Source organism: Grampus griseus, assembly GCF_964374135.1.
Source record: "Grampus griseus genome assembly, chromosome: 5".
NCBI classification, from domain to species: Eukaryota; Metazoa; Chordata; class Mammalia; order Artiodactyla; family Delphinidae; genus Grampus; species Grampus griseus.
In genome coordinates, this window is record NC_138998.1 from 52,862,905 (window position 1) to 52,889,288 (window position 26,384).

The 26,384-nt window shown below is 37.5% G+C and overlaps 1 protein-coding gene and 1 pseudogene across 2 annotated transcripts in view; one reads left to right on the forward strand and one right to left on the reverse strand.

The window, feature by feature from the left end:
* The window catches only part of NAALADL2 (N-acetylated alpha-linked acidic dipeptidase like 2), a gene marked incomplete at its 3' end in the record, with an annotated part of 1,060,707 nt that overhangs the window by 569,906 nt on the left and 464,417 nt on the right, over window positions 1-26,384 (forward strand). The gene's annotated exons all lie outside the window — the stretch shown is intronic.
* On the reverse strand, window positions 4,124-18,760 carry LOC309822651 (leptin receptor gene-related protein-like; annotated as a pseudogene). The gene is made up of 2 exons: window positions 18,612-18,760; window positions 4,124-4,572 (listed from the first exon to the last, which is right to left on the reverse strand). The product of its transcript is annotated as a leptin receptor gene-related protein-like (transcript).

Genomic DNA, 26,384 nt, shown 5'->3' on the forward strand with positions numbered 1-26,384 from the left:
ACAATATGTTGTCTTTTGTGACTGGTTTCTTTCATTTAGTATAATATTCTCAAGCTTCATTGTTACATGTGGTAGCATGTATCAGTATTTTATTCCTTTTTATTGCCAAATAATTTCCCATTATGTGGACATCCCATATTTGGTTTATCCATTCATTAATTGATAGACTTTTTTCCTGCTTTTTGGCTATTATGAATAATACTAATATTAACATTTATGTACAAGTCTTTTTATGTGTGGATACATGCTTTGAATTCTCTTGGATATATAACCAGGAGTGGAATTGCTAGATCATATGAAAACAATTTTATGTTTGAACTTTTTGAAGAACATTCAAACGGTTTTCCAAACTGGCTGTGCAATTTTACATTGCCACCAGCAGTATACGATGATTCCAATTTCTCCAGGCCAACACTTGTTATTATTGATCTTTCTTATTATAGTCTTCTAAGGTTATTATTTTTTAATGGAAAATGGCTTTCAATTTGTGGAATTTTAAATACCAGCAGCCCTGGGAGAGGTATTTGTAAGAAGCTATTGTTAATTATGTAAATATTATCTTCTCTTGGGGGTGGTTTCAGAAAATATGGACTTCTTTTTTTTTTTTAATTAGAAGACTGTACATTTGACAGTAGCCTTTCACTATAAGTAGCTCTCCAAAGATTTATATAACTGAGTTAAGGAATCACTATTATAAGTAAATCATCTTAGAATTAAAAGTTTTAACATTAATTTATTCAGAAGATCACATTCGAATTAATATTTCCTATGTTTTGGATCAAATTTTATGTGCTATTAAATGTTTTATTTTTTATATGTATGCTCTGATTTATTCCATCAGTATTCTCCCTAAGTAGATTAACCCTCTTTTAAAGGCAGCAGTTCTGTTTTATATGTTCCTGAGAGCTGTGAAGGGTCTGGGATTCTACCTTACTTTCCAGCTAACAAATAAGCCTGCCACAGTTTCATGGTTGCTGGCAGAAGACACAGGCCTTCTCAGTCAGAGACAAAGAACTCTATTACTTACCACAATAGCAATAGCCAGAATATCAGCATTTTCCTTTGCCTCTTCCCCAGTCTCCAGTTTGTTCAGGGTGACATGAAGAGGGACAAGTGACATCAGCACACACAATGCATTATGTCACCCAAGAGGAACATTAAACTTGAGAGAAAGATACTGTTTCTGTTTTCCATGTCCGTTTACTATATAAAACATTCTTGAAATGATAGCCCAGAACAAAGGCAGTCAGTGCTTCTGCTTACAAGATATACAGAAGTGTGAGACCCATGAAGAATTGACTTCCAATAGTTCTTTTTAACTATAATGTAGCTCTCAAAGTGTTTTGTACCTAGGAAGTTATAAGTTTGTTGACTTAATTTTGTTTTGCCATGCAGCATATATCAAGCGATGAATTTGTGAAATAAATATTTATTTTCTGTAAAATCTTCTGATTAGACCAAATGCTTCCCTTTTTATAACAGTAATGATTTTGTCGAGTTAAACTTTAACTTCTCTGCGATCACTGCCAAAAGAAAACTAGGTTATCTTTTGTAATGCATAAAAAATAATGTATATGTGTAATAAGTAGATGTGCTACTTTAAGAGATTATCAACTGAAATAAGTAATACAAAATCAAACAAGTTAATTTTTAATTAATTGCAATAAACTGGAGTGCTTAACATGAAGCTCCTCTCAACTAAATCCATTACTATCATTTAAAAAATTTATTTTATATTAATGTAAAAATACCAAGGGTAATAACCTGAAAGTAGTTGAGCTGGAGGAGTGAAGAGAAACCATCAACACCCTTGTTCAGACTCCCATAATTCACTTGGTGTTAACCACCTCCCCACTGAGGGAAGCTATAGTCCATAGAGTGCTTATTTTCTTTCCCCTTTATTTATTTATTTTCCCTACTGACATTTATTACTTTAATGATACTTAGGTGCTCTAGAATAAATGCCTCTGTTTCAGACATATAGAAAATCCAATAATCTATCACTTTGATAAACCATTCCATTAGTAGGGAATAACTACAAATATTCTATATGCAAGTACATTATATCATTCTGGAAATACAATCAAGAGGCAATGCTTTAAGGCTACACATTAAGGCTACCTTGGTTATTTAAATGTGTATAAGCAACAAGGGCACTTTTGCAAAAGGTAGTATAAATTAAACACTATCTCCATCTTAGGAAAAGAAAAGCTATTACAAGCCAACTACACATTCAAAATGGCATCTTACAACTTATTGCTATTATTCTCATGCAGGGTAGATTATTGCTCACAACCGCACATTTCAGAACACCAAGCAGTTTTCATATTTTTGTTACCTTTTAAGCAAGGTGACATCAGAATAAAAACTTTTAAAATTAAACTTTTCTTTTCTGTTAAAAGTGAAATTTATTACAATACAGTAAGTGCAAGTGTTATTAAAAATGCTTGTTAAAATTATAGTGTCTATATAATTTTTCTAATATAAATATTGGAAATAACAACTTTAACAGTTCTATACATACATAGTACACTGAAAACATAAAATCATGCACAAGGCTAAAATATCACTTTGCACATTATCCTTTTAGGTATTACTCTTGTCTTCTGATCCCAGCATCATTACAGAATATGAAGGAGTTACAAACTTCAAGGTTTCAGTGTTTTCAATGTATGTCAGTTATCACACATTAACAATGCTTTAAAATCATTGCTTATATTCTACACGTGGTTCTAGTTCCCATATTTCCCTTTCTCGATAGGTCTTGGACAAAAGGTTGATCTAGAAAACCTATGATTACAGGACCCAGCATGACATGAATTCTCAATGACTCATTTAAAAGTGGCATAAAGTGGCATATATATATATATGTATATATGTATATATATATGTGTATATATATATATATGTATATATATATATTTATTTTATTATTTTTTTTAAGTCCTACAGGGCCTGAAAGACAATAAGTATATCGCATGTAAATAAGATAAAGCAGCTCACCCTCTGTTTGCTTACTTGGCTCCACGTCTCTATAGGAAGGAGAAGCCGAGCCATGAAGAAGTTAGGGCAGATCGGAACTGCTGGGAGTGTGTGTGTTTGGGGGGCTGGAGGGGCTGGTGAGGGTGTGTAGGGAGCAGCATAGGGAAGGAGCTGGGGAGAAATGTCATATTATGAAGGGAAATTAAACAGCGTTACTTATCCATTCTTCCCCATCCTGCTAAAGCAGGGGCCAGTTCCAGCCCAGCCTCCCTCCCCTGCCTCCCAGTGGGGGATTCGTCCCCCCAGCATTGTGAAGGCAGCCACTGCCTTTCAGACAATGTGAAGCCATAGCTGTTCCCTACTGAGAACAATTCACAAATTTGAGGAACAGGCTATAAATGATAGGTTTGGACGTTTCACAAATACCAAGGATAGTCTGAAGTAGGCCTCAACATGAGGGGCAGGGGAAACAGTTTTTACAAGCAGCTAATGCCCGGAGAGGCTAAGGGGTTCAGCCAAGGGGAAGGCAATGCTTCTTCCTTCATGACAGCACTTCTCAGGCTTTAACGTGCATGCGATTCACTTGGGATCTCATCAGAATGTATTAGGTTGAGGGTGGGGCCTCAGACTCTGCATTTGTAATAAGCTCCTATGGACCACGCTTCAAGATGCTGATGCTCTTGGTCTATGGACCACACTTGGAGAAGCAAGAGTCTGCAACATAAAGAGGGAGCCGCCTCTGTGTCTCTGGACCACAGGTATATCTTGGAAGTCCTGGGCAGAGCTGAGACAGCCCCAGTGCTATGTACCCACTCAAGCACATCCCCAGGGAAAAGGTGGAGATGCAGCACACTGAGTGAGCAACTGTCTACAAGACTGTGTTAACATATTTTCTGAGAGCACCAGGACTCTATGAACAGCTAAACAAGTAACATAATTCAACTTGAGTAAATGGAGAGATCTACTGGCTGGGAATAAAACTAACCTTTTCCCCATGTAGTCCTCCTTAAAGTGAACATGATTACAAAGGTATAAAAAAAAAGCATTTTAAATTTCATAGTAAAAGGCCACATGTGCACACATATACATACAGTATGAATTCTAAGAAATTAAATGCATTTTTTTCAGAATAAAGCACGTGCTACCACTGCTCCCAGCTAAAATCATCTCCTCTTCCAAATATAAGGAAAAAAACCTTGAATTGTAAGGAAAACCACTGCATTGCCTGCCAGCACCAGGCCACAGGCTCCCCATTTGATCACAGGCACCTGAGCAAGATTAACAGGAAATCCAAAGGCAGAAACAACCCTTCCGGTAGTGAAAAAATAAGTCAGTTCCCGACAGGCACTACTTGTTGCAGCAGCGTCATATGTTGCTCGTTTGGCAATAAAATAGGGGATGGGAGAGATGACGTGGAATATCAGAGCAAACAAGGGTCAGTAAACACCGTAATCCTCTAAGGCACATCCCAGCATAAGAAAAGTCAGCCCAATAGCCCCAGTGAAGGATAATGCCACAAGAGCTTTAACGCCCGCCGTGTCTCCTGAGCTGGGGCCGCGGCTGCTTCCGGCTTCTTGGTATGGCCCCGCCCTTCTTTCCCCTTTAACTTATCTATTGTCCAACCTTGATTCGCCTCTCCCATACTTAGGTAATTAATTTTTTGGTTACCTAAATGCAGACAGTCACTAATATTTCTTCTTATTTGTTTCATGTGGTTTAGTACATTGCCCTTAGTAATACTGTGCTACCTGTCTCGAGAATTCAACATATTACCTTTCTTTCAATAATTCTTTCATTCATAGTAATCTTTGAAAATCTTTATTCCACCAACTTTAAATATACTTTTGTTCTATGAAGCTTAATAGTGGTTTCATTAGAACAAAGTTTTCTGCATTTATTGGTTTTCTTATTTTGAAAATGAAAATATTTCTATATAGTTCTGAGTTTACTGTTATATCTCAAATGTTTCATTCTGCTTTAGAATTCAGTTAAAGACTTCTGATTTTAGCTTTAGACAAACATATTCTTCCTAGTGTCTTGTAGGAAAAATTTTTTCTCTTCCCTGGAGCTAGTGTTTGATGTCACAGAGTATGCCCCTGACAAACAAGGCCTGTTCTTTGACCTGACCTCTATGGTCAGAATTGCCCTTCTTCCATCCTTCTGTTTTCCAAAGGGTTAACTTTTGGTTTCCAGACTAAGACTTAATATATTCTAGAATTACATTTAGTTAAAATAGGAAAGATTTATTCAGTTATTGTCTAGAAAAATGTAAAAAAGTGAGCATTCATTTGCTTATATTACCCCTCACCCTAGACATTAGCAATGACATCTCCATCAAAAACAAAATAGATTCATTCAAGCAGGAAAAAATAAAAATCTTCACTTGAGTCATTTAAGTGAAGGTTTAAACGTTTCTTGTATCAATGAGATAATATTTCAATTCTCCATTTAACTTACAGAGGTAAAGGGGAAAAAAAGAGGGGTGAGGATTGTGGATGTAGTGTCTGTTCCTTCTTGGATCTAAATATTGACTCTGCCAAGTGTGGTCTTTTCCAGGAATTAGATAACTAAAAAAATAAAATAAAATTCCAGTGAAACGAATCCAGCCCAATATTATCTTTAATTCAATGTAAACATACCTTATATAGCCTAATAGTTTCTACTAACACACTACCTTTAATCCTAGTAATTTATATTTTTATAGTTTCTGTATCATGCCTAAAATGTTGCTTACTCTAATTAGCTTATGGTCAACAGTATCTTTTATTAGAAATATTGATAATCTGTCCCCCGCAGCATTTCATTTAGTGTGTTTCATTTTAGTGGTTCCAGGATGATTATCGTAATGAACAGAGTGATAAAAAGTACCATTAAGCAGAAATGAAATAGAATACCCATCAGGGCAAAAAGGGTTGTGGGTTTGTGTGTTAGTAAAAGAATGATCTGTACTTCGAATACGGTATTAAAACTGTCAATAAGTTGGCATTGAGTGTACCTTTGAAATTCTATCAGTAGCAAATATCTGATATTGTGATTTGTTTCTAACAATTAGAGGTAGAGTGTAGGATGAAGGACACAGAGTTAAACTAAAAAATGGCCAATTCATTGAAAAACAGTTCAGATAGTACCAATAATATTGTTGAAACTGACTAAAGTTGATATGAATAATGTAAAAAAGTTATGTGAGAAAATCACCAGCAGACTTGTGTGTCTATCATGAAATTCATTGTTAGGGATGGTGGGAGAAATCAGTCTTATGTTTATGCCTGGTATTCTTGTCAAGTGTATATATTAAAGTGAATGGTGTTTATTTGACATCTTTATATTTTATTTAACGATGATGTTTTCCTTAGAGATCTCTATTTTCTGAAACAATTTTAAGAATTTGTTTTATAATTAAATGCAACAGATTTTTGTATTTCATGGCATTAACAGATGCATACCTACTGGGACTTCAAGTCTAGATTACATAACATCTAGCAATGTCTATGACTAAGTCTTATTTGTCATCAGAAAAACATCTTCCAACTTGGGTAGAAGATACATTTGAGGTTCTGTACATTTTTAGATATAAAGTCATGCATATTCGGAAAATATATCCAAAGGAAGGTGGCTAGCTACTGCCTCTAATATCAGGTAGATACGTGGAATGTTTGCACAAATAAAATTAACTAGATTCTCAGTTCTCAATGTTTTCATCAAACTCTTGTTGATCAACCCAGGTACTGCACTGATTCTTGACTTTTGGGAGATTATGGTTTCCTTTCAAAATTTGCTTAAAATTATACGGAGTCCCTCTAGAAAAATGTGCGTGCACACAGATAAATTCAGAAGGATGGTGGATCTCCTGGAGCCATTCACAGATTCCCTAGGGATTTCAGGAACCCAAGGTTAAACAGGGCATAAGTATAATATTAAGCATCATTCAGCCTTTCTAACAGGGCTAGATATTCTCAAAAGTAAGTGTTAGTAATAATCTATTCCTTATAAAGTTGTGAGTATTCTGCAGGGTAAATCACACAAAGGGTTTGGCATAGATGTTGGCACATAGTAAGAAGACAAAACATTGTAGATCTTTGGAAATAAAACTTAGTGGGACTATATTATTCCACTTTATTGCCCATTTATTAGTACTATTAGCTTTCTAAAAACTGAGGAATGTCTGCTTTTTTTTTTTTTTTGTGGTTCGCGGACCTCCCACTGTCGTGGCCTCTCCCGTTGCGGAGCACAGGCTCCAGAGGCGCAGGCTCAGCGGCCATGGCTCACGGGCCCAGCCGCTCCGCGGCATGTGGGATCCTCCCAGACCGGGGCACAAACCCGCATCCCCTGCATCGGTAGGCGGACTCCCAACCACTGCACCACCAGGGAAGCCCAATGTCTGCTTTTTAACACAAACTATATGTTCAGTGTATTGGTCAAATCTTCTAGAATTTTAATTTTATTCTTTTATTATCTTTTTCAACCGAAGGTATGGTCTTGGTTTATTTATTTTTATTCTAAGATAACTAAATTTGAATGAGTTTCACATATTCAAAAGTGAAATAATCCTTGAATGCATAGTGATACTAAAATATAAATCTGTTGGGGACCATCAGAGGTTGCTAGAGAACGAACTCATCAGTCTGAATATGGGTAAATAGAAGAAATACTTAAGCATTTAACCTAACTTTCCTATAAAACATTGTGCCACAGGAACACTTTTTCTTTGTAGAAGTATTCTAGCTAATACATGAAGAAAGAATGATAGAATTAAAATATTACGATTTTGTAATCCCCCAATGAGATAATGAATCTAGGCACTAAGCAACAGTGGACATTAATAAGAGTGAGAGGAAAAGAGGAATAGAGAGAAACAGACGTTATGTGCCTCATGATGGAATTCTACATCTGTGAAGTGTACTTGTAAAAACTCTGAATCTAACCCGATCAGGACTCTGGATTTAACTATCAGGTTACAGAAGCAAGTATTTTAAATGATACCATGAGGATGGAAGCAGCAAGATCCATACTGTGAAAAGCTCTACAAAACAAATGACCAGATTCTTCAAAAATAAATCATAGGGAATTAAGAGAGGGAGGGCTACCTATAAGATGAAAGAGACAAATGATCTATCAGCCCAATGCAATGTGTGGGCCTAACTGGACTCCATGATTCTGACTGAATCAAAATAACAGTTAAGAAAAAAACAAATTGATATTAGGGATAATCTTAAATTTTTCATAGTGGCATAATAGTATTACAGATATAATATAGAAAAAGTCTTTCTATTTAATGATACATACCATGGAATATTTAAACTGAAGTAAAAGAATATGTGGGATTTACTTCAAAATAATCCTGTTAGGTGGGGTGTAGATGAAAAAGAGAACGCCCCCAAACTGGTGAGTTTTTAAAGCTGGGCGATGGCTGCCTGGAGTTTTATTGTCCTGTTCTTTTTACCTGTTTATACATTGACATTTTCCACAGTAAAATTTTTATAAGAATGAAATATCACAAAGTTTCACACCTGTCATAGGGTCAGTAAAGTTTTCTATGGCATATTGAAGCTGCATGTTCATATCTATTAAGATCCGTTTACAAGGTATGATATAGATATGGAATTGTATTACTTTGCGAATGACTACCAAAGCTGGTTTAGTGACTGTTTTTTTTAATTCAGAAGATTATGTTAACCTGTTTTATGGAGGAGTTGTTTATGTATCTTTTATGCCATTTAATATTATATAAATAATCATAAGGAACTCTCTATTTAAAGAAATTATAGTAAATAAATTCTACATAATAGATAATAACATATATTTGCATTATAGATATAAACTATCTCATGTCTTTTATGGCTGAAGTCAGAAATGAATACAGAATATAAATATGTGTATGATTTCAAAAAGGAATCTAGTATTGAGGATTTATTTACATTTTAAGGTAGATAAAGCAAGAATCAAATTTACTAGCAAATTGAGGTAATTTGAGTGACATCAGTAACATTTTTTTTCCTTTTTTGTTTTCTTTTTCTTATGCTTTTGAATAAAAGTTGATTTGGGGGGCCTTCATTTATACTAATGTGATCTATTTGTACACATCAATGTTTTCTCTTAATAGACTCAAAAGTAAGATTATGAAATAGGAGCTTAGAGCTTGACAGATTAATCAGATTAGTGAATGGTCATTCAGTGACCACAGTCAAAATGTCCTCCTGGTTATGAAGATATGTGACTTGGTGTGACACTAGATTCTGTTCTTGGCCATGGTTTGTTCAACAATGACCCAGATGAAGCCTGAGAGGCTCATTTGTTTTTTCCTTTTACATAATGAGAAAAAGGAACACTGCATTTCCTGCTTATGTTTAATTTCCTATGGAAAATAAACCTGATGATAACAATGATGTTTCGTTGTACAAACAAATTGGTAGGGACTATAATTTAGCAGTGGGAGTATGAATAATTCCTATTAATCGGCAATGCATGATTTAAAACTTTATTTTTGTACAAAGTGTAAGGCTGAAGGATACATCTCCACTCACACTTTTGTTAATGGAAGAACCAAAGAAACAAAACCTAACTTATAATGATGCAGTTAAATTAATCAAGGAAACAAAGCATCTTCCCAGATTGAGGGTACTCTTCAAATTTTCTAATATAAAATTCCAGGACAACTGCTCAAATGAATACAAAATCAACGTCTTCAGTAAAATTAGGAGAGTTGAGGACACCAACAAAGGCCTTTTACCAACTCACATTCAAAACATAAAATTATCATTATAGTAACTAAGAGAATACAAAGAATAGGACTATTTGCCATTTATAGTAAAAAGAAGAATGCAGTTGGTGATATCATGGAGAGAATTCCTTAGTCAGAGACAAGCTCTCAGAGAGCATAAATACAGCCACAGTGCACTCAGGCAGGAGAGGAAAAAGTGACTGCATTGCTCAGCTACTACCAAAATACATAGGTGCTGAGGAGGAAGAATTTTTTTCTCTTCTTTTATAAGCCTTTCTAGCTTGTCTAAGAATTAAATTGATATGAGACAGATTAACAGGAGAAAATCAAACAGTTGATAATAGCATATATACATGGGAAACCCAGGAAAACTGAGTAAATCGATAAAATGGCCAAAATCCTCACCTTAAATACCATTTTCAGCTAAAGACAAAAGAAGATGCTGGGGGTAGTGGTTTGGAACTTCAGAGAGGGGAGGAAGGCAATTCACATTGAGACAGAAACACAAATATTTGGTAAACAAATGTTCGCTGGACCCTGCGTAGACACTGGGACACAGAGTGGACCCTGATCTGTAGGCCCTGCCAAGTTTCCCCTACCACTCCTAGCCCTGATGATTTGCAGATACCTCTGGTGAGAGCTCTATTCCAGGAACAAACCATTTATCTAAATTTTCTCAGGCAATTAAGGGGGTAATAAGACAAACTTCCCGAGCCTTCTGTTTCTTAAGAATAATCACCCTAAATTAATCCTTATGCCAAAGAGGTATATTTTGGGGTGGCAAATTTTGCTTGCCTACATAAGCAAAGAGTAAGAATATCTGATTAGGGCTTCCCTGGTGGCGTAGTGGTTGAGAGTCCGCCTGCCGATGCAGGGGACCACGGGTTCGTGCCCCGGTCCGGGAAGATCCCACATGTCGCGGAGCGGCTGGGCCCGTGAGCCATGGCCACTGAGCCTGCGCGTCCGGAGCTTGTGCTCCGCAACGGGAGAGGCCACAACAGTGAGAGGCCTGCGTACCACAAAAAAAAAAAAAAAAAAGAATATCTGATTAATTAAAAGAGCCTTGAGGCAAGAAGCAGCCAAGACAATATGAACCACACAGTATAATTCTGACAGAACCAGAATTACTACCATAGTCATAGTGGTAAAAATTATTGCCAGTTGATTATTGAGAAAGAACTGGAGAGTATTAATTAGTAGAATTCACTGCTTTTATAGTTCATACATGTAAATAAGCAGAAATGAGAGATTTGCTGTTTAAGCTATACAGCAATAGATAACTAATATACATACTAAGGCAGAGTCATTTTCTGAACTGTCTGTTTATTCCTCATAGAGCTTAATACAGGGCCTTGTATGTGGCAACCACGTAATCCCATGCTTACCACAGTACCTGGATCATACTACATACTCAATAAATATTTGTCAAATTAATTGCATGGATAATAGCAATAAAAAATCTACTGAATGCTAACAATGTACCAAGCATCTTTAAATGTTTCACATATATTTACCCTTTTAATCATCACAACAGCCCTGTGAGGTAAGTTCAGTCATCAACCTCATTTTATAAATGAGGAAATTGTGGTCTAGAGAGGTTAAGAAACTTGCCCAAAATGGCATGGCTTCTAAGTGGTAGAGTCTGTAATTGAACCCAGGTAGTCTGACTCCAGAATACACTGCTTTTGGCTACTACATGTTGCTGCTTCTAATGAATCAACGAATATTTGCTCAGTGAAAGAATGCATCACCTGATCATATATATTGACCTGAAATAAATTGACTGCCAGATATTTCTCCAGAAAAAATGGGTTTGTTCAAGATCAACAGAGAATTGTACTTCAGAGTCTGCAACCATGGTGAGCCACGTGCAAGTCCCTTCATGGCAAGGGAAGGAGAACACTTTTATGGGGAGGAAAATGAAGTTGGGAGGTATAGTTAAAAAAAAAAAAAAAAAAGAGTCCTGGCTTTCCATTGACTGAGTCCTTGCCAGGAAAGAAGAGGAGTCTTTCTTCTTCCTGTTGGGCTCTGCTGTCATCATATGGCATGAGAGCTCCCCTTTTCCTGACTCTCTTTAATTGAGGTTGCTGCTGCTGCTGATGATGATTTTTTTACATTTTCCCCTTTTGATTGAGAACTTTCTCTGATAGCATCACTCATCAAAAGTCAGGTTTTTTGGTTTCAGTGGCTTTTTGTCCCTTGATGTCAGGGAAGGACCTATCCTGGGTGTAGTGTCTCATGTTGGAGGGAGAGTAAACAGATTAGAAACCTACTAAGATGACATTCAAGTAATGAGGAGGGGTAGGAGGGAGAACTTTTAGGTACTTTTTATCTAAAGTCCTATATGTTATCAGCATCATAGACATTGGAGTTCATCTGAAGCATTATATCATTATCAAAGTTTTGGTGACAAACTTCTAACAGGCCTCATCTCAATATCTTACGAAAGCTGTCTTATCAGATGTCATCTGCTTCAATCGCAGGAAATCTTTATTTTCAGGTCACCAGATGAAGTGAAGTTCCAGTCAGGATTTGGTGTTTCTTTAGGTTTATCATGTGAATCCAACGGTCTCTTCTTTGGAGTTTGGCAGTACAAGGGTTGGTTAGCAGTACCCAATATGGGACTGTTCAGCAAGGTTGTTGAGGGTTCTTCTGGAGATAGCTTTTCCAGTAGATGAAATTTTCAGGTTGCAAGGTGTGATGCTTAAAGTTTTCATCTCCCAAGAGCTGAAAAGATCGCTTTACCAAAACATAGTTATTTTTAATAGAGCAATTAGGCCTTTGCAGTATTGGAGTATATTTCCTTTTATCAGTTGTGGGCCAAAAGAAGCAAAATCCAAATGCATTGGGCATCCTGTGACTGTCTCAAAGGGTGAGAGTTTACGAGTTCCAGAAGGGGTGAATCTTAGATTTAGGAAGGCCAATGGCAGTGCTTTTGCCCAAGGTATTTCGAGGGTTTCTACAGATTGAGCTGAGTCTTACTAATGCTGTTAGTACATTCTTCTAAATCAGTAAAAGTGTTGTAAACTGACCAAACAGCACAGACTTGTCAAAACACCTGGTCAGTAAAATGGGTTCCTTAATCACTATGAAGTTTGAGAGGAGGTCTTTCCAAAAAGATTTTTGCCAAAGAAGGGGCAGTAGACTATTTCATTCTAGTGTGAAAACATACCAGACCATTGCTAAAACATTTATATTCATAAGACAGAGGAAGTTCTGTGAAATTCATTTCCCAGGTCTCTAATGGTCCATTAGGCAGTTTAAAATATTTGATAGCAGTATCAACAGGCTTCCTGAGGTTGTACTTCAGACAAGTGGGACAAATGAAGTAGGCATTTTTTGTGGCCTTGCTAATGTTTTCCTACTAATATTGATTCATGAATTTTGTTGTCTTGTCAGGAGAACAATGGTTTAATGAATGTAGAGTGTTGAGGAGTGAGAAATTTATAGTCTCCGGTAGGACTAGGTTATTATTTGGTTCAAACCAGAGCTTTCTCTCTTTTTTTTTTTTTTTTTGGGTACGCGGACCTCTCGCTGTTGTGGCCTCTCCCGTTGCGGAGCACAGGCTCCGGACGCGCAGGCTCAGCGGCCATGGCTCACAGGCACAGCTGCTCTGCAGCATGTGGGATCTTCCCAGACCGGGGCACAAACCCATGTCCCCTGCATCGGCAGGCAGACTCTCAACCACTGCGCCACCAGGGAAGCCCCAGAGCTTTCTCTTTTTATCAAACCAACAACTGTCAAATTTCCAATCTTGATTTTTCCTTTCCTAAGTCCAATTCTGAGTTTTCTCTAGCCAATTTTTCTAAGTTATCATTTGGGGAAATATCCCTTTGGACCATGACAGAGGTTTGGCTGCTGTTGGTCCCTTTAACAACAGCATTCCTTGTGGAAATGTCAGCAAGGTGATTTCCCTTAGCTTCTGGTGAGTCAAGTTTATAATGCCTGGGAATCTTAATAATAGCTAAAGCAGCAGGTAGAGTATTGCATCCAATAATTCCTGAACATAGAAGCCATTTTAAATGTTATTTCTACTGGAAATAAGGCAGCCACATTGCTTCCATGACATCCACAAATCATGAACTACTTCAAAAGCATACCTACTATCCATATAAATATTAGCAGTTTTGCCCGTGGCTAAAGTACAAGGCCATGTAAGAGCATATAACTCAGCCTGTTGGGCTGCAGTAGCCTTAGGTAAAGGTGCTGCCTCAATAACATAAAAAGGAGTTGTAATAGTATACCCAGCACAATATTTGCCACTGTCAATTTTTAAATAAGAATGACCAGTGAACCATGAGAAGTCAGCATTACCCAAAGAAATTTCCTGCAGATCATCATGAGGAATCAGGAGGTGATCTGTCAGTGTTAAACAGTCCTGAGGGACTTTGTTGATAATGCAGTGGAGGAGAGTAGCAGGATTAAGGTTACTACCATGTAAAAGAGTTATATGAGGAGCAGTTAACAGAAGGACTTACTGGGAGGTGACACGGCTGGCTGATAAATATTGAATGTGACGAGAATTCAGGAGGGCTTCTACCGTGTGAGGTATAAAAATGATTGAAGGGGATCACACAATGATTTTGTCAGTGGCCTTAACCAAATAAAAACAGTGGCTGTAATGGCTTTAAGGCAAGGAGGGTATCTTCATTCCACAGAGTCCATTTGTTGGCTATAATACCCTATGGGTTGATGTTGGTCCCCATGTTTTTGGGTAGCAGCCCAAGGGCATTCCCTTGCTTTTCATATACAAACAAGAAAAAAGTGAATCTAAGAATTAGGATGCCCAGGGGCAGGTGGGTTCTTCACACTTTCCTTTAATACCTCCTTGGCTATGTCATTTGGTACTTTCCATTGAATTGGGTTGGTTGTTTGTTATTTAGTAAAACATACAGAGGTTTGGCCATAAAAGATGAATTGGAATTCAGTTTTGGCAGTAACCAACTAACCTGAGAAAACCTCCCAATCGGTGCTTAGTTTTGGGAAACATAGGACACGAAGTCTATCTGGATCTAGATGTAGCCTTGTTTTGATATCAGGTGCCCTAAATATTTAATCTGGGATTGGGAAAACTGCAATTTTTCTTTGGGGACCTTATGTCCCTTTAAGGCTAAAAGCTTTAGCAAGTGGATTCTGTCTTCCTGTGAGGAGGCTTGAGAAGGAGATCAAAGAAGCAAATCATCCACATATTACACCAAAGTAGACCCTCTAAGGAACGTCATATCATCCAGATCAGCCTTCAGGATTTATAAGAAATTAGAAGGATTCTCAGTAAAACTCTACAGCGTTACTGTCCAGGTAAATTGTTTTTCTTCCCAAGTGAAGGCAAAAAGGTATTGGCTACCTTCATCAACTGGAATACAAAAGAATGTGCTGCACAATACAATTACAGTAAAGAATTCACTTCTGGTGGGAATAGATGTTAGTAACTAGTAATGAATGAGGGTTAGGGACAACAGGTGTCAGGGATAACAATGTTTTTTATTGCTCAGAGGTGGTAGACGAACCTTCACTCTCAGCCCTTAGGTTTTCTCACTGGTAAACTGTGAGTGTTACAGGTGATAGTACAAAGAATTATGAGGCCTTAAGCCTTGTAATCTTCTACTGTGGGCTTAATGCCTTGAAGGGCTTCTTTACTTATAGAATATTAATTAATTATCAGAAGAGATTTTAAGGGGTCTATATGAATCTTGATGGGAGGTACACTGTGAATTTTGCCAACATCATTTGGAGATTTTACCCATAAGGAAGGTGGTAACTGATTCAACAGGGACAAATAATCAGTGTTTTGAGAATCATTTCTAGTACTGTGAGACATGGAACAGATAAAAGTTGTCAGAGGATTATTTAATTCATCTGCTTGGTTACATTGATGACTACTGTCAAATTCTAGAATTATTTCCCCCTGTTGGGAGAAAGAAATTCTGGCATGATACTTTTCTAAGAAGTCTGGCCTAATACATGTATGGGACAGAGGAATAAAGGAGAAATGGGTGTTTATCTCTCAAAGGTCCTAAACAAAATGCAATAGGTTCCGAGACAGACACCTCTTGAGGTTCATTAGAGATCCCCACTATTTGACCTGCTGTAGTACTCTGAGGCAGGGGCTGCTTTATAGTAGTGGAGTTGAGTGTTGAGAGTATGGCTCCATTGTCAATTAGGACTGGCAGAGATTCATCCCCCATTTGGAGAAATGTTTCTCTAAACTGATTAAGAGGAAGGATTAGGAAGAGTCCCTGTAGTTCTTCGGAGCTCTGTCATTAAGAATTGGGGGCCTTCCCTGGTGGCGCAGTGGTTGAGAGTCCGCCTGCCGATGCAAGGGACACGGGTTCGTGCCCCGGTCCAGGAAGATCCCACATGCTGTGGAGCAGCTGGGCCGGTGAGCCAAGGCCGCTGAGCCTGTGCGTCCGGATCCTGTGCTCCGCAACGGGAGAGGCCGCCAAAAAAAAAAACAAAACAAAAAAAAACAGAATTGGGAAAACATTGGAAAGGCTCGTTAGAAGGCCGAAGGCACGTAGTGCTTGAATTTGTAATAATCATATCTCCAAAGTCCTGTTTATTTGTAATTATAACAGAAACTAGGAGGATTTTGGTTTTGTTTAGGTGCCTTTGTTTGTTACAGTTGACGTTTAAGAATTTTGGTGGTCTTCCTTGAGGGTGACTTGTCTAGAGTATAAGAAAGCTGGTTTGCCAGATTAACTAAATCTAGAGTGGACATAGTTTCCCATTCCATTCTGGCCCTTTTTACTTGAAGGGAAAGACTCAATTCAGCCTATTAATAAGCATAGAGTTAAAAGCTACACTGCTGTGATCTACACCTGAAGGAGGATCAGAATTTTATTTTATTTATTTATTTATATTTTGATTCAACACATATTTATTGAGTGCTTAAATGCACCAGGCATGAATATTTACTGGGCACCTACCATGTACCAAGGTCTGTCTAGGCCCTGGAGATGAAGTGTTGAGCAAACAGACAGAGGCCCTGCTGTCCTGGGGGTGATTCCAGGAATGGGAGTTAGAATAAAAACGCATAAGTAAATAACTGAACAGTTTCAATTTAAATAGTGATAAGTGCAGTGAGGAAAACACAACAAGTGATGGCGGTGGTGTCTTCTGACAGCCCCTGTTGGGGTCCTCCGCATTCAGGAACTTCCCTCCCCTGCCCCTTCTGGTCTGGGGGTGGTCACGGCTCCCCTCTGTTGCCAGGCCCCAGGTGCTGCACTACCCACTCCTACTGTCTTCCAGAATTTTATTTTAAAATCTTAAATTGATTGTAATAGTTATGAACAGATTGATAAGATTTTGGTGTGCCAGCCTGCATTTTATTCCAGTCAACAGGCTTTGGAAAAGCCCTAGGACTTGCTCAATGAAGTCACCTGGTGCTTACTTGAGTCTGCTTATACAAGAGTTAGCAGTTCATCCCAACAGTTGTAATCCTAGAGACCTTTCAGGATTTTCCCAATTAGTCATATTCATTCAATGCTAGGCCTGGCCTTTACCAACAGGCATATAAACTAGCTGATATAAGTCAGAGAAACAAGTTTGATAAGTTTGAATGAATATATTAAATTCCTCAGCAAATTTATGAGGATCTTCAGTTACTTTAGGAAAATCTTTGACAATGGCTGGCAGTTCAGATTTAGTCCAGGGAAAATAAGAAATTAGGGTTTTAGCCTCTGGATCCTCAGAAGGCTTAATTTTAAAGAGACAGGTTCTGGCAGTTTCAAAGGAAAAGGGAGTGGGTAGAGAACAGCGGAGGTTTGGTGACAGAATTTGTATTGGGGAATTGAGGATATAGAGGAGGTGTAGAAGGGAAGGAGGAAGGTGGAACCAGAGGTAGAGTCTGGCCATGAGGAGCCAAGGGAGAGAGAGAGGATGGTGCCAAAGGAGGAGCCTGAGACAAAGAAGCTAAGGAAGGGGATCCTGAGGCTTTGGGAGCCATTTTATCTTGCTTTGACTCAGTTAATCTTAAAATGTTTTTTGGATGAGAGGTCATTTTAGATTCCTGATAATGTTGGAGATCCTCAAAATATTGGGGTGGCCAAAAAGTTCATTCAGTTTTAAGTAAAAATAAAAGACATTTTTCATTTTCACCAACAACTTTATTGAACAATGTATTCATTAACCGAACGAACATTTTGGCCAACCCAATACAAATTGAAATAAGTATTCCGCATAATTCGGGAAACCTTTGAGCTGTTATTGTCCAGTTTGATTCTAAGAAAACTTAATTTGGGGATTTCAAAATTTCCTCATGATGGTCATTGGTATTCTAAATTGCCTTTGGTCAGGTTGGCCCATTTAACTGGAAATGCACATGAGAAAGGATCATAGTCTTTAAACATAAAATCGGCCAGGGTCCCTGTAACGGGAGCTCCCTCAAAGTATTTAAATAACTGGGATCTCACTTCCTGGAATTTTTTCTCTAGAGTAAAAGAACAATTTTCAAACAGCTGACAGCTCAAACAACTCAGTTCAAACAGCTTGTAAGCTTACCAGCCAATTCTAAGGAAACAGCTTTGTCTTGGAGGATCCAGGCTGATGGCTTTTCAGGGAGTTTCCAGGGAATACCCTATTCCAGAGGAATACACGGAAGGCTGGAAAACGAGCACAGTTTCAGTGAAGCAGCCCCTGTTTCTGAAGAAATGGGCTGGATGTGTTTTCAGCCAGCTTTCACTGAATCAGTCTTGTCTCAAAATCAGATCGAAGTGCCAGATTAGTACTTGCATAGAGAACAAGGACTTAACCAGAAATACAGAAACTTAAAATAGACCCCAGGTAAAACCTGGACAGCTTCACCTGCAAAGAGGGCAGGAGCTTGGATCCAGGAAAAAGACATACCTTCAAACTCTAGGATCAGCAAGAAAAGCAGCAAGGACAGTGGGCTCAACTGTGGCTGTTTACTCACCAATGCTGGAGCCTTTGGGAGTCCCTTCTGGCCCCTGTATCTGCCACCACAATGTTGAACTGGAATAAATAGACTGCTAGATATTTCTCCAGCAAAGGTGGCTTTAATCTGGAATCAACAGAGAATTGTAGTTCGGGGTCTGCAACCATGGTGAGCCACATGAAAATCCCCCCACGGCAAGGGAAGAAGTCTTATAGAGATGAAAAGGAAGTTGGCATGGCTGTAGTAAACAAAGAGTCCAGGGCTTTTCATTGACTGAGTCCTTGCCAGGAATGAAGAAAGTTCTTTCTTCTTCCTGTTGGGCACTGCTACTGTTGCCAGGCATGAAAACTTCTCTTTCTGGTCTCCTGAATCTAGTTAATTGAAGTTTCCGTGTAATAATTTTTTATATGTATAACACTTAGACTTACATATATAATGTTAAAGTTCAGTGTTCTTTATTTCCCCTTGATAGCCAATACTATTTAGGAATACTAAAGTTGTGGTCTCCAAACTACTTTTATGAACACACCATTTGTTTAAAAAGATTTGACCAAGTATCCTCAACATATGTATATTTATTTATGTAAATAAATAAAATAGTACATACTATTACATTAATAATATGCCAGTACTACTATATTAACATATTATGTAAAAACAAAGTCTGTCTATCTATCTACCTACCTACCTACCTAGATATATTTTTTTTCTACCCAGAGCTCAGTGGATTATCTTGTACAGCCACTGAATTGCATTTGCCTTTGGAGACTACTACTTTATAGGATGTAGTAACATTTTTTTAAAAGAGCTAGCGTAGAGAACTTTGTTCTCTCACATTTGCCCTTATACACAAAGAAACCAAGATAAATCAAGTAATTTTAAATAAGGAAAAGTATTCTCAATTCAGAAGACAAGGCTTACATTCTCATGAGATAAGAATTCTGGAAATATGCATTTCTAGACCCTCCCCCCTTTCTTGCTTTCTCTCCCCAAAGAATACCTATACCTTTTCAAGTAAAATATGTACTCTTTGATGCAGTTCTTGAAAGCATGAAAATGAAATTTATTTCCCTAATGATTTTCTCTATTCTACTTGTCTAACATTGATTTTTTTTTCTTCCCTTTTCTGTTTGTAATGCAGCATAAACCAATAGGGTTTCCTATTGTTTCTTTCCTAAAACTGTGCACCTGCACTATCAATCATGCCAAGAGCTAGCACAGCTTTGGGATGAAAACTGATAGCATGCAATGAAAATAGGCGAGACAGCTTAGAAGATTGATTCTAAATTATAGAGCTGCTTAGTGATCTGCAACCACCCAAATTCTTCCAGCTTGATAGCTGATTAGTGAGCACAGGACAAACCACAAGCTTGCCTTCATGACCTAAATGAGGGCAATTTGCACAGTCTGTGGTGTAGTTACTTCGGAAAGGACTACAAATCAAAATCTTTCAAACTACAGGATTGAAGTAGTTCTGTTTCCAAGTTTCTCCATCTTTAAAATGGGACTAAGGGGGCTTCCCTGGTGGCGCAGTGGTTGAGAGTCCGCCTGCTGACGCAGGGGACGCGGGTTTGTGCCCCGGTCTGGGAGAATCCCGCATGCCGCGGAGCGGCTGGGCCCGTGCGCCGTGGCCGCTGAGCCTGTGCGTCCGGAGCCTGAGCTCCGCAACGGGAGAGGCCACGGCGGCGAGAGGCCCCGCGTACCGCAAAAACAAAACAAAACAAAACAAAATGGGACTAAGGACATCTGTAGTCTTAGATTTGTTCCAATGATAATGTCAAACAAATTAGCATATTTGGAGGCTTTATTAATGGTCAATGAATATGCAAAAACAAAGTATTATCTTAATTATTATGATTATTCTTGGAGTAATAATACTAGTTTAAATTTTCCTGCTATAAATTTTTCTTTTTATCAATTTTTTTTAAAATAAAATTTTCATTTCACAAGAGGTTTGAAAGAATATCACAAAAATGCACACCATTTACTTAGATTCACCAGTTAACATTTTGTCTCATTTATTTAATCATTTTACGCTTACTCTGTACACTCTCTCAAGCACACTTTCTCTCTAAATTATTTGAGAGTTAATTGTCTTATAATCTGACAGGAAGTTGCAGACTTCAGTTTTTTATCCTACATATTTCATTGTGTTTTTCCTAAGACAAGGACATTCTTTTATACACCTACAGTTTGATGATCAAATCAGTAAATTTTAATATTGATATAATACTCTTGTTCAACCCACTGACCATCCTGACATTTTGACAGTTATCCTAAAAATATCCCTTATAGCTGTCTCTTCATTCCAACCACTCTTTTGGAGAGAAGTGTCAGCCTTTTTAAAATGTTTGTTTTTCATGACCTTAACATTTTTTTAGAGCACAAGCTCATTCTTCTACAGACTATCTCTCAATTTGTCTGTCTGTGCTGAGTCTTAATTTACATATCTGCAGGGAAATTTATTAGGGTAGAATTTTAAAGCTCATTTTGAAGATACCCAAGAAGTAGATAGCCAATATGCTCTTTGCTATTTTGAGGTAAAGGAAAAGTAATGCATATCACTTTGGATTTTTTAACAAATCCATTTCACTTTGGTTCTTTTTGAAAGCTGTTAGGATTTTTACAAAAACAAAGAACAAAACACACACACACAAACAAAACAAAAAAGATAAGCTGTGATACTGACTTAGATCCGCTGTGTTTTACACAATATATTAAGAAACAGAGACTAGATTTGTGAACAAGTCTATAAACTGGTAGTTATATTAACTAAAGTTTTCTATAGCCTTATGACCTAGATTGTGCTGTACTCATCTTTTTTATCAAGCCCTGAAGAGATGTTCATTCCCACAAAATGCTATACTGTAGATAAGTGCAGCCGGATTTCTCAAGAGCTCTCCTTTAGCAAATTAAAATAGAGTAATGGAAAGAGAGGGCAGTACATTAAGGATGTGGTCCTTTAGGGATACCTAGATCCAAACAATGGCCTTGAGTCTTTAGAAGACTGTTCCATTATTGTGAGTTAAAAATTCAAGATGACCACATGCCTGGTATGTATTTTCAGCAAAGATCAAGGAAGAACTTCAGATGCCACTTTCATTTACTGTTAAATTACTTATCATGTTATTACTCAAAATGATACCTGTGCAATCTTTGGTTACACAAGGTAACAATCACAGCTAATCCCACTTATAAAAAAGACCATTGTTTCCAAATATTATAAGTTGCTACAATAATAACACCTGCCAGTCTCACTGAACTTCTCTGTATTATATTTTATGGGCAATGAAATGGCAGTATGAACCAATCCTTGACCTCTGACTCCTAAGAAATATATGAACTGTTTCTGTTCTAGTTCCTTTGTTACTTTGTATATTACCAAGCATTGGAACGAACAAAGCATGGTGTTCATTTTCACCTGCCAAAACAAGCTAAAATCAATCTTGCTGTATTCAATAAACAACTCACTGTGGGTAGATGGGTAAATTTTATTTGCTGATGAATAGCAATGGAATCTTGCTATTAAATCATAAAATAAAACCCATGTATGTGACAAATATCTTTTCTTTCATGACCATCTTCCTAGGTAATCATATATAATATGAAAGATGAATATTTTTTAGAAAGATGAATATGTCTCATGACCTTATGGGTACAGGGTCAAACACAGTGATGTTGTAAGTCACGATCTTCATTCAATGTAGTTTATTTTCAGTAAAGTGTTAGAAAATACCCCCAAGTCTGGACCACCATGCAGTGCAGGTTTGATCTATTGGTTAATCAAAGTCACTCTCTCCTTGGTCATTTATCCAGTCAGCAAAATCTTCTCTATTACCTACACTGTATAAGAGATGACCCAACGCACTAAAAAATAAAGATGGATTAAGACATCTTAAAGGCTTCGGGGGACTGACAGTTTAATTAGGGAAGATGACATACCAGCAGACCATCAGAACACAGTGTAATAAAAGCACAGATTTCCTGCTTTGGGAAAAAGCAATATGAAATTCCATCTTCTTCATGACCTCCTCCTTCTCCCCAGTCTAGATTAGGGAGCCTTTCTCTCTACTCCCATGTGAATAAGTGTATGGTTCTAACATGGTGTTTACCACCCTAAACTAAAGCTTGAACTCTTGCAAGCTGAGTGACTTTGACCAAGAGAGACCACTAAGTCAGTTTCCTCCTTTTTAAATGGGGCTAATTTATCCATTCATTACTGATTGAAAGATTTCTGTGCTATATACTGTTTTATGTATAATACTACGTTTTCAACATTACCTTACTCAAAGGGTTAATGTGGAGACTAAATAAGTCATATAAAACATTTAGCCCAGGATCTAGCACAACTCTTAATAAATGTTAGCAGTATAATATTGTTATTGCACGATTCTGATGACAACTATTTTAGTGGTTTTCTATCTTTTGGCAAACATATTCTAAATATGTTTTTCAAATCTATGTAGTCTTTTTCTTTCTTCGAACGTGAAATTTTAACATCTTGAGAAGACTCTGTTAAGCTCAGATACGTGAAGAGGGCTGTTTGTTTCCAGAGTTTAGTAGTATTTAACTACTGAACCTGTAACCAGCCTCTTTTAGACTAGGGCCTACTCCATCACCTGGTACACAGTAGGAGTTCAATATGTAATTGCCAAATTCATTTGACTTGACTTTATGAAATTCAGCCAGCTATGACATTAGTCTGAAGGTTAGTAATCTTCAGCTTAAGGACTATTAAATGATTCATTGAACAATTGGTTTTTCTTCTGATATATGCTTTTCCCTCTGTCACCTGCAGAAATATTCCCTTCTGAAAAGGAAAAAAAGCCACTTAATTCTGTGCCTCCCAAAACTGGGTGAATGGGTTTCACCTTTTACCCCTCAGTCAGAAGTTAGGGAAGACTTTCATTTTGGAAGTAAACTCCCTTGGGCCATAGGCAACCAAGAAAAAAACACCTGAAATACATCTTTTATAATGAATTCTTTTATTTTAAAAGTATGCCTTCTGTATACCAGATTATACCTCATAACATCATTTGTAGAACTTTAAGAGGCATTGCGGTGTCTGATTTCTTATTCTCTTAATCTTAGGTATTGTGATCTTGCTACAAAAATGGCAAGATTTTAATATGACCAATATTTGATAAGTATTATTCAGTGCATTAAAAAATCACACACAAAGACACGTACATGTGAATCTCCTTTCATCTTTTTGTTTTCGAAAGATACAACACTAACATTTTATTACCTTCTTTTCTTCTGGATAAATAATACTTCTCCAGTATGAACTTGGGACTTACAGTCATTAGACCAGGTAGATTAAAGCGAGCATCACCAAATAGATTTTTTTTCTCCTTGCTCTAAATCCCAAAGCAAATATAGTTATGCTCTAGAGGAGCCAGAATTCCAGGCCTGTGATTACATTTATTGACTGCATTTGAGACCCATCCTACATGTTTTTTAAAAATATAATGCCTTGCCACTTAATGGCATGTGCATATCATCATGGCATTAAGAGTGATCACTACTTCATGAAGCAGAAACCTCAATTATCTATTTAGTCCATTTCAGCATTCTTATTGTACTCAAGCCACCTGACTTGCAACCCTTGCCTTCCTTACCTCCTTGAGCATTGAAAGGTTTATATGAGCATGTCTGTGCAAAGTAAGAAGGAAAAGAAATCCTGGAGACCTGACGAGAAGCAGTGATGGTTCTGAGGTTAAACATGACATGAAAATACCAGAGTGGACCCCTCAAAATTCAGAAAAGGCTTCCAAGTAGAATCCAAGTTTCATCTGAATTAACTTTATCTTGAATTATTCTTCTAAACCTATTGATCCAAGCACATTGTAAATATCCAGGACAGTAGGTCTGGTTTAAAATCCTTTTGATAAGCTCTGAGATGTAAGTTTTGGGACACAAAGACATAGCTGTTAGTCAGATGATTATTCCATATTATTTATTCATTATCCAAGACAGCGCTAAGCTATATGCACTATTCATTCTAATTTTAGTCCTCTGTTAGTGAGATACTTTCATCCTTCCCTCCTCCATTTCTAAATCCTTTTCTCTATTTCTAAGCAGTTATAAATTCTCTCTGTTTTGGAGTGGTGTGTATAGGGGAGTGTGGGGCACAGCTATACCGGAAAGGTTTGCCCACAACCCAATCTTTAAGGTCATGTTGGGGTCACACCGTCATGGGATGCATGTGTATTTCTGATCTTGTTGATTTCTCCTCAGGACAGAAATGCTGAACAGTAGTGACATCCAGTCATACTTTATTACCTGGTTGAAAGCAGATTCAGTGGGTGGGACAAATCCTTCCTTAGTCTCTAACGACAACATAAAACCATTAAGCAAGTATAATTCCTGGATAGAGTGATCCTCATGAGAATTCTGTGACATCACATATTCCATTTGCTGTAACTTGTACACTTTAATTTTCTGGGCAATGTGCACACATACCTTCACGTGACTTATGTAATTATAGGGACAGAAGTCACAATTTACTGTTTACAGTCTCACAACCCATGAGAAAGGAGCAATGCATTAACTTTACAGTGAAGGTTAGGGGGCTTTTGTTCTCTGTGGGGAGATTTGACTAAGCGTTTCCCTAAACACTCAGGTTGAAACCCTTCCCGTGTTATTACAACCAGCTATGTAATGATAGTCAAGCCAGTTTACCTCTTTAGTCTCGTTTCTGACTCACAAAAGTGTTGAACTGGATGTTCTTGAGGGTATCACCCTCTCAAACAAGCAAAACTATAACTTTATGTCTTGTTAAATATTTAAGTGAGAAAGTTTATTCAATTGGAGTGAGGGGAAGTATGTAACCAATGTTGCTTGTTTAGCAGTGATGTAGACCGAGCTCTGCCACTGAGGACCACTTCTCTGTGCAGCGGAAGCACATGCCAATTAGATTTCCTCGTGATGGGACAGGAGAAAGACACTAATTAGAGACAAAGAAAGGAGTCAGAGGCTAGTCCCAGATCTGATCCTCAGCAGGATTGTGAGGTTGAAGTCCATGACACTTTTCTTCTTAATTCTTGATGCTTCTGCTACTTTTATTGTTTCTATCCTTTCCAAGCACTCGTTGCCCCTATTCTCCACCATCCTCCAATATCCCTTCTCAGCTCAAGTGCTCACATGAGGAAAGTGCTGAGTAGTTCACAATGTGATGTTTCCAAACTCTATAACCTGCTTTAAGGCTAAGTCACTTTTAAAGAGAGAACTAAGAATATTATAAGCAAGGCCTTTGGGGAAAGTTTTCTTAGGATACATTTTCAGTAAAGGAACTGCTGGGTGGAAGTATATGACCCATAAAAGTATTGATACATATTGTCAAATTAGCCTCTAGGAGAGATTATACCCCTGTGGGAGAGCACCTGCTTCCCTGAATCCCAATATCATTTTATTTTAAACATTTCCAAAGATGTTTCACTTTAATATGCATTTCTTTGATGACTAGCAAGGTGGACTGTTTAAATTTATTAGCCATTTGTATTTCTTGTTCTGTGAATAGACTGTTCATTTCTTTGCCCATTTTCCTATTGGTGTATCCATCTTTTTTATTTTTTCACCTGGCTCTATATAGTAATGCCCTAGCAGCTAATTCAGCATAAAAAGTAATAAATCTCTGAAGAGAAGGTATTCTGGGCTGTCAATTGATATGTTCCAGATACCAACCATGTTAGAAGCAAAGTTGTTTTTATTTGAAAGATAAGATGGCTGATTTTTCATATTTTCAAACAAATGAAATATTATTCCCTTTCTTTACATGAAAGGGGACTG